The 7,720-nt window shown below is 53.5% G+C and overlaps 1 pseudogene; it reads left to right on the forward strand.

The window, feature by feature from the left end:
• The first annotated feature begins 6,738 nt into the window (after positions 1–6,738).
• Positions 6,739–7,192, forward strand: LOC119193644 (annotated as a pseudogene).
• The last annotated feature ends 528 nt before the right edge of the window (positions 7,193–7,720 follow it).

Here is a 7,720-nt window from a genome sequence, read left to right on the forward strand (position 1 = left end):
AGCTTCTTTTCTTTGATCAGGTTCCATCGCTGTTCGACGCTAAGTGCTTTGTACTTAGGGCACTGCGTTAACACATGCGCCTCGCTGCATGCCGGACACTCTTGTTTTTCTTCTTGTTCAAGTGTGTATACGTTGCTCGCCTTTCTCTTGATCGCGATGGCCGGTCTGAGTTCCCTTTTCGCCGCGCTGCTCGTTCCCGCAGACGGAGCGTACGTATATTTTAACGCTCTGTCCGCTTCTCGCATAAGGAAGCGAGACAATACGACGATCTCTGGGTCAGCCGTTCCTTCATTTTCGTAGGCGTAATCACACCATCGTGATCGTATGTGCGGGCTCAACTTCTCTAACACTTCACGAGTCAAAAGTGGATTATAGAGGTACTCACGGCGATCCATACTCCGCAACACACATATGACATTTTGTATCTTGATCGCGAAGTTGTTGAGTTCCGTCGCCGTTGAGCCGGGCTTGGACGTCTTTCTTAACTCGTCCAAGGCACGATCAATGATCACTTCTGGCCGTCCGAAGCACTGTTCCAATGTCTTCATAATAGTGCTCGGGTCTGTGGCCGTATGCAAAAGTGCGGCCACGACATCACGCGCCTCTCTTTTCAGCGCGCTTCTTAGTCGCTGAATGTTCTCAGCGGCAGAGACGTTATACAATTTCGTAGTGTCTTGCATGGCGGCTTTAAAAGGAAGCCACTCGTTCACTGCGCCGGAAAATGTTGGTAAATCTACTTGTCTCACCCGAGGTCTCGCCATTCTTTCGAGTGCGACTGCCAATTTCTCCATGTCGCTCGGGTCTCTCGGAGGCGTCGGTGATCTCGCTCGTGGTAGGTCGAAGCGCAGCGTTCTCGGCTCCTCCCTTGACTCACCGGTCTCTCCTCGAGAGCTAAGTGGATTCTTCCATAGCCATTCATTCACATCTACTTCGGGTTGTTCGCCTTGCACGCTTTCTGCGTCGTCTTGAATGGCGGACACGTCCAAAGCGAGTTTCTTCTTTACAAGCTCGGCCTCCAATTCGAGCTCTTTTCTCTTAATAGCTGCCATCTTTTCTGCAGCCTCCAGTTCGGCCAAACGCAACCTTGTTGTTACGCTGGCGGTAGATCGAACGGACTGTGCGGGCGATCTTACACGTGGCTGATCCTTTGCCGTCACCTTTGTCACCGTTTCCGACATAATGCGCGCCGTAGACGTCGAAGGCGTACACATTATCCCCACTGACGTGGCTTGCTCGGTCTGAGGTGAGGCAGGCGACTCTTGTGATATGCGCCTTAGTCTCTCTAGACTTATTTGTCTTTCCTCCCGACGGCGGTCAGACTCTTGCCGTTCACGGGATCGCCTCTGTTCCTCTACGTCGGCTGCGTCGCCCTGGCTTCTCGTCACCACCATCGCGTTCGGTAGACAGCGGTGTTGGACGTAACCGTATCGCAGAGCGTGCGATAAAGACAAACTAGGCTCACACTACACTTCACAGAGCTCACTCACTCCAGTCACGCTATGCACAATCACTGCACTTTCGCTCAGTGCCCCGGGCACGAGATTCGCGCTGCGCACAATATCGCTGTGCACAAAGATTCGCGACGGTAACACGCGTACGCAAGGCACGTTCGGTTTGCCTTCCTACACTATTCGCGAACGCGAGTCAACCACAAACAAATCCGGCACTCGAAGGACCAGGAAATGTTGGGGACTGTATTGAAACTTCCACGGATTTGTTCACTGGTTTATTTTCGAATCTGCTTATCTCGTACCAATTTTCTTATTCTGCCTCGAACTACAAATTACGTATTTTTTTTTTTTTTTTTTTTTTTTTTTGTTCCTGTCATACGTTTGTTAGCCTGGCAAGGGCCGGCTTATACAAACACACCGGTCTTGCGGGTGCGTGCTTTAGGCACTGCGAGCCCTTAAGTGACCATGCTGAGGGCGACCCTCTAAAGGGTCACGACCTCGGCTCAGGACGGCCACTGAGAGAAGATGTTTTGGGGACATCAACGTTTATGGAAACGCGAGAGGTGCGAAAAACGACCTAACAATCTAACATGGTTACATCGGCGTCCGGGCCGGAATTATCAGAAGGGTCGGGAGGACGGGGGACGCGGCGTGGTCCTCGGCGGCGAGGACGGAGCAACGGTCGTGTGGAGTGTTTGAGCTTTTTAAGCAGCTCGTGCTTTCTACGTATTGCCAGAGTGATATCGTCCTCTGGATCTGATAGTACTGAACGCGGTCTTCCATTTGGCGCGGTCAAATGGAGTGTATTTGGAATTTAATCGGATTAAAGGATTCGGGTGATTGACCGCCTTATCGAAGTAGCGTCTGCTGGACATGTGCATAAAGTGCCTGATGGTCGGCATATCGGTGTCCACGTGGAGGTTGCTATTGCGAACGTACCACGGGGCACCGAGTGCACGTCTGAGAAATTTATGTTTTGCACCACCTGCAGACACTTAAGTCGAGCAGGCGGTATATGCGCGAATACGGGGGACGCGTACGTCATGATCGGTCTAACGCACGTAGTAAAGATCCTAATCTTGTTGCGGATAGACATCTTACTTTTACGGTTTAAGAGCCAGTGGAGCTGGCACATCGCGAATGCGGCTCGCGCGCGTACCGCATTTACGTGTGGGGCGAAGGTCAAACTCTGATCAAGATACACACCTAGATATTTGACCTTACGGGTCCAAGGGATGATCTGGCCAGACAATCTAACTGAAGCGTTAGGCGCTTTTTCTTAGGCATCCTATGGAATAGGATGGCTTGGCTTTTGAGGTTGTTGATAGTGATGCGCCATTTGCGAAACCACTCGCCGAGCTGGTCGGCGGCGGCCTGCAAAGTGCGCACCACATGTTCCGGCTCTCTACGTGAAGCGTAGATCGCCGTATCGTCCGCGAATAGCGCCAGATGGGCGTCTTTGAATTTAGGAATGTCGCTAGTATATAGCGAGAAGAGAAAAGGTGATAGCGCGGAGCCTTGCGGGACTCCGGCCGAGATGGTATGTCTAGAGGAGAGGGTGCCCTCGACGCGATATTTGAAACCGCGATTCGACAAAAATTCTCGTATGATGTGCACGAGATGTGTGGGCACGTTATAAGTGTACAGCTTGTACAGCAAGCCGTTGTGCCACACTTTGTCGAATGCTTTCTCAACATCGAAGAAGAGAGCACCGGTATAAAATCCTAACTTGAATTTAGAGTAGACATGCTCCGTGATGCGGAGTATCTGATGCACGCAACTGTGCCTATTACGGACAAAACCAAACTCGCTCCGGAGGGAGCAGATTGTGAGAATTGGCTACTATTTTGAGACGGTCGAGGACGATCCGCTCATAAAGTTTCCCTATCGTACTAAGGAGGCTAATGGGCCTATAAGAGGCCGGATCTGACGCGGGTTTACCCGGCTTGTGAATCCCTTATCACGACTGCTTCTTTCCAGGCCTCAGGAAAGTAGCAGTTCTGGAATGCTGCATTGAGGATGTCAGCAAGAATCTTGACCAGATGCCCCGGTAGCATTTTCAGTAACCTAGTGGGGATACCGTCAGCCCCGGGCGCTTTTCGCCTATTTAGTGCCTTGATCAGAGTGACGACTTTGATCGTCACCGGCGCGAGGGGTCGGGGGCGCGTCGACGTCCGGGTCGATTGTTTGTAACGGTCGCGGAATAGGCGGCGAAGGGATCGCGTTCCTACTTTCGACAAAAGAGTCTACCGCAACAAGATGATCGTGGTCTACGGGAGTTGTTTCGAGCGAGCATTGAGACTGCAGGGTGGAGGCTAATAATTCCGCTTTCGTCGTCGTCAAACGCGGGGCGTTGATTCGGACGATAGAGCGGAGTGAAAAGAGGCCACATCCTTTCTCTTGAAAGAGCGGACCAGCTTCCAAAAGGCCGTGTGGGTCGGTTGATTTCCGACAAGTGCTGCTCCCACCTCGAATCGACGGCGTCCTTACGCGACGTCTGGCCTCACGTTGGAGGTAACGCGCGAGACGCCGTCGATCCGGGGAGGGATCAGACACGCAGGTTTAGTGCTGCGTTTCGCCTCCTCAGCACCCATCTCACGTCATTGGAGAAGATGCCCTGACCGTTGCCGGTCTCGGGCACCCTCTCGGAGCTTCGCTCAAGACGTGGTGTAGATGGTTGGTGAAGGAGCGAATCGCGCCGGTCGTTTCCTCGCGAGTCACGATGTTGGGCGGAATAGAGGAGAGAACATCAGATGAAGTGTCGGCGAGTTTGGTGCTCAAGAGCCGCCAATTCGTCGACACTTTCACCCTGTCGTTAGGACCTGTGTCTGAGGGACCGTTATGGGGGGCTAGTTCTAGGATCACAGGTCTGTGGTCTGAATCTAACTTCGTGTACGACTCGCAGGGAACGCACGTTGAGACATACGTTCCTTACGAGTGCAATATCTAAGATATCGGGTCTGAAAAACCGTTCATGAAACTATAGTGCGTGGGTTCAGAAGGAACCAGAATGCTCATGTCAATTTCGTCAAGACAGTTTCGAGTACCGCACCCCTACCGTTGGTAGAGTTGCAGTTCCAGAGAGGTGTTCTGGTGTTAAGGTCGCCCGCCAGAAGGACGGACTCCCCATACTGAGTAGGGTTATTAGTTCGTTGGAGTGAAGCTCCTTACTAGGTGAGAGACAGGCCGAGATCAGAGTGATCGGCGGGTGTCCTGTCATAGAAAGCCTGCACACTGAAGCCTCAATGCTGCTCAGGCTTTCGGGGGTCGAGAGGTATGCAATGCAGGGACCTTTTGTAGTAAATGAGAGTGCCACCTTTAGGGCCATCGGTGCGATCGTTTCGCACGAGATTGAAATTGGGAGTTTGGGACTGCGTTGGGAGGGTTTGAGGAACGTTTCCTGGAGGAGGAAGACGTCCAATTTATGATCGCGAGCAAAGTCTCGAGAGTTCGGCTCGTTGGCCGCGTATACCATTAAGGTTGAAAAGCCCACTCTGAGGGAGCGAGGCTTGAGTCGCGATGGGTTATTTCCGTTTGGAGAAGCCATTACGGAGAGAAAATGGATTCCATGGTGAGCTGGAATATGCGCTGTTGCGCGTTATAAATTTGGGCGAAAAGGACGGAGTCAGAGTGACCCAGTGCCTTCATTTTGACGAGCAGTCGTGGATCAGCGCGTGGAGTTCGATAATCTCTGGGGAAACCAGAGAGAATGAAGGAGCCGCGCCGCTAGACGCCGGAGTCGCCGCCACCTGGGGTTTGATGGTGCGGGAGTTTCGACTTGACTACCTTGGAAGAGGTAGCCTTGGAGGTCGAGGGCGTTGGGACGGGAGCGGGAACAGTGGCCGCCGCTGCTGGTGTTGTGGCCGGGGTGGCGGGAGATCCTCCGGGAGAACCACCGCCCTGGGCCTGGGGACGCGAGTCGGCACGTACCGTGGCGGGAAACCACGGGTTACGTGTCGGGGCTGGGGCCAAAACGAATTTTTCGGCCTGAGGGGCCTTGGCCTTAGGGGCCTGATTGGTCCTATAATTGGCTTGTATTTGGGTGCCCGTGGGCACCCCGGTAATTGGCCGGATGGCCAGATTGCCGGCAGTTAGTGCACGAAGGCGGCTCCGTGCACTGGACCTATCTTTCGGGCGCGGGCACTCTGACGTGCCGTGTTCGCCGAGGCACTTAACGCACCTGGCGGGAGGCGACAGCCACGCGAATTGTGACCATACTTTGGCAGTTGTGACACTGCGCAACCTCGCTAGTCTTATGTGGGGTCTCGACAGTGAAGCCGCCGAGACCCGAGATGTCGCGTAGCTCGTAAAGAGCTTTACGTCTGCGGGGTAGCTAAGATGGCGAGGACCATCTCGTACTGAATGCCACGTCGTGACAAACGCGATTTGCGGTGCATCCGGTGCACCTCTAGGGCTGCGATGCCCTTGGCCTGGAGGCCTTGTTGGACCTCGGCGGCCGACATTTGGAGAGGTATGCCACGGATGACATACCTATAGCGGCGCTCGTCCGGGAGCGCAAATTATAATAATGATAGCGTTTGCTATCGAGAAATTTGGTCAACTCGCGGTGGTCGCTAATTGACCCGGGCTGGAGGGACAGCAGTTTTGGCCACTGTTCCAGGCGTTAAGGGGATTTTTATGCCCCCACGGGTGAGAGCATCAAAAAAGGACTGAAGGGAGGCCCCTTCGGGAAGTTGGAGATTTACCTTCGGTGGCTTTTTAGGCCCCTTAGGTTGGGTCGGTGGCGACGAATCCGTCGAGCTAGCGGGCGCGGGCTGGGAGGCCGCGGGTTTTTGTTTTGGCGCAGAAGGCGCGGACGGCGCAGAAGGCGCTTGGGACGCAGGAGCGTCTGAGCCACGCTGCTTCTTTGCGCTCGTTCCTCACGGTCGTGAAGCCGTCGTCGTCGAGGTCCGACGACGCGGCCCCAGACCGCGATTCGCTGGGGTAGAAATAGGTCGTTGGACGCGCAAGCGACGGGACAGCGGAAAGCTGGGGTGCGCCTGGATCGGAATCCATGGCGAGGTCGGGATCGACGGCGCCGGCCGGGCTCCCGGGCGGACTAGGTCCGTCCGAGGACTCGGCCGACTCCGACGAGTCCGAGGAAGCGGGATGACTCCAGATGAGTCAGCAGAGGACGCGGGTGACGCGGGTGAAGCGGGCGACTCCGGCGAGTCAGGCACCGCACGGGGGCATTGGCAACCACCAGGAGTGGACCAATGAACAGAACATTGGGTCACTCCTGATGTACTCCGCGAGGGTTGTCAGCATGGCGTGGCCCCAACCCGCGCCGTCGTTTTCGTCGTACGTGGCAGTATAAAAAAGGGCGCATGGAGTTCGAACGGAGCATATTTCGTGCGGACTGTCTGCCGAACGGATCTAACACAACGTAACATAATCAAATCAAACTAAACCAAAACAACAACAACAATGACCGGTCGCGGCAAGGGAGGCAAAGGTCTGGGAAAAGGAGGAGCGAACGTCACAGGAAAGTGCGTCGTGACAACATCCAGGGTATCACGAAGCCTGCCATTCGCCGTTTGGCACGCAGAGGGTGGAGTGAAGCGTATTCCGGTTTGATATACGAAGAAACACGCGGTGTGCTTAAAGTGTTCCTCGAGAACGTAATTCGTGACGCCGTCACGTACACAGAAAGCACGCCAAGAGTGAAAACTGTCACCGCTATGGACGTCGTGTACGCTCTGAAACGACAGGGACGCACGCTCTACGTTTTCGGCGGTTAAGCCCCTCGTGATGGATGCGTAAATCGTCCGTCCGTCCGTCAGCCCGTTCGTTTCTGTTCGTTCGACCGTACGTCGTCAGTCACTGAGCGTGAGCGAATCTCGCATTGTACGCGAAAATTTACCATGCGAATACCTATTGTAAGATCATAATCACAAATACAACGACAAAATGTTATATAATGCGTACAATGAAGGCTGCACAAAAATAAAAACAAATAAATAACAACAACATTCACAACAACGACGATAAATGTCTGGCGGTGGCGGCGGCAAGACGACGACGACGACGAATCTAGGACGACGTTCTGCGCGCCATGTGACGACTGTAACACACCGAACTGACAAAAGGCCCCTTTTCAGGGCCGTGCAAATTACTCATTATAATTCACATAATATAATCATATTATAAAATTTAAGTTTCTAATCGATAAAATAATAAATTCTACTTTTAATGATACTATTGATCATGTACTTCCAGCAGACTTGACGATATGTATATTCTTCGTGTGTGAGACACCCCCTCTCCCC

The sequence above is a fragment of the Manduca sexta genome, unplaced genomic scaffold (genome assembly GCF_014839805.1).
Source record: "Manduca sexta isolate Smith_Timp_Sample1 unplaced genomic scaffold, JHU_Msex_v1.0 HiC_scaffold_836, whole genome shotgun sequence".
Taxonomy (NCBI): domain Eukaryota; kingdom Metazoa; phylum Arthropoda; class Insecta; order Lepidoptera; family Sphingidae; genus Manduca; species Manduca sexta.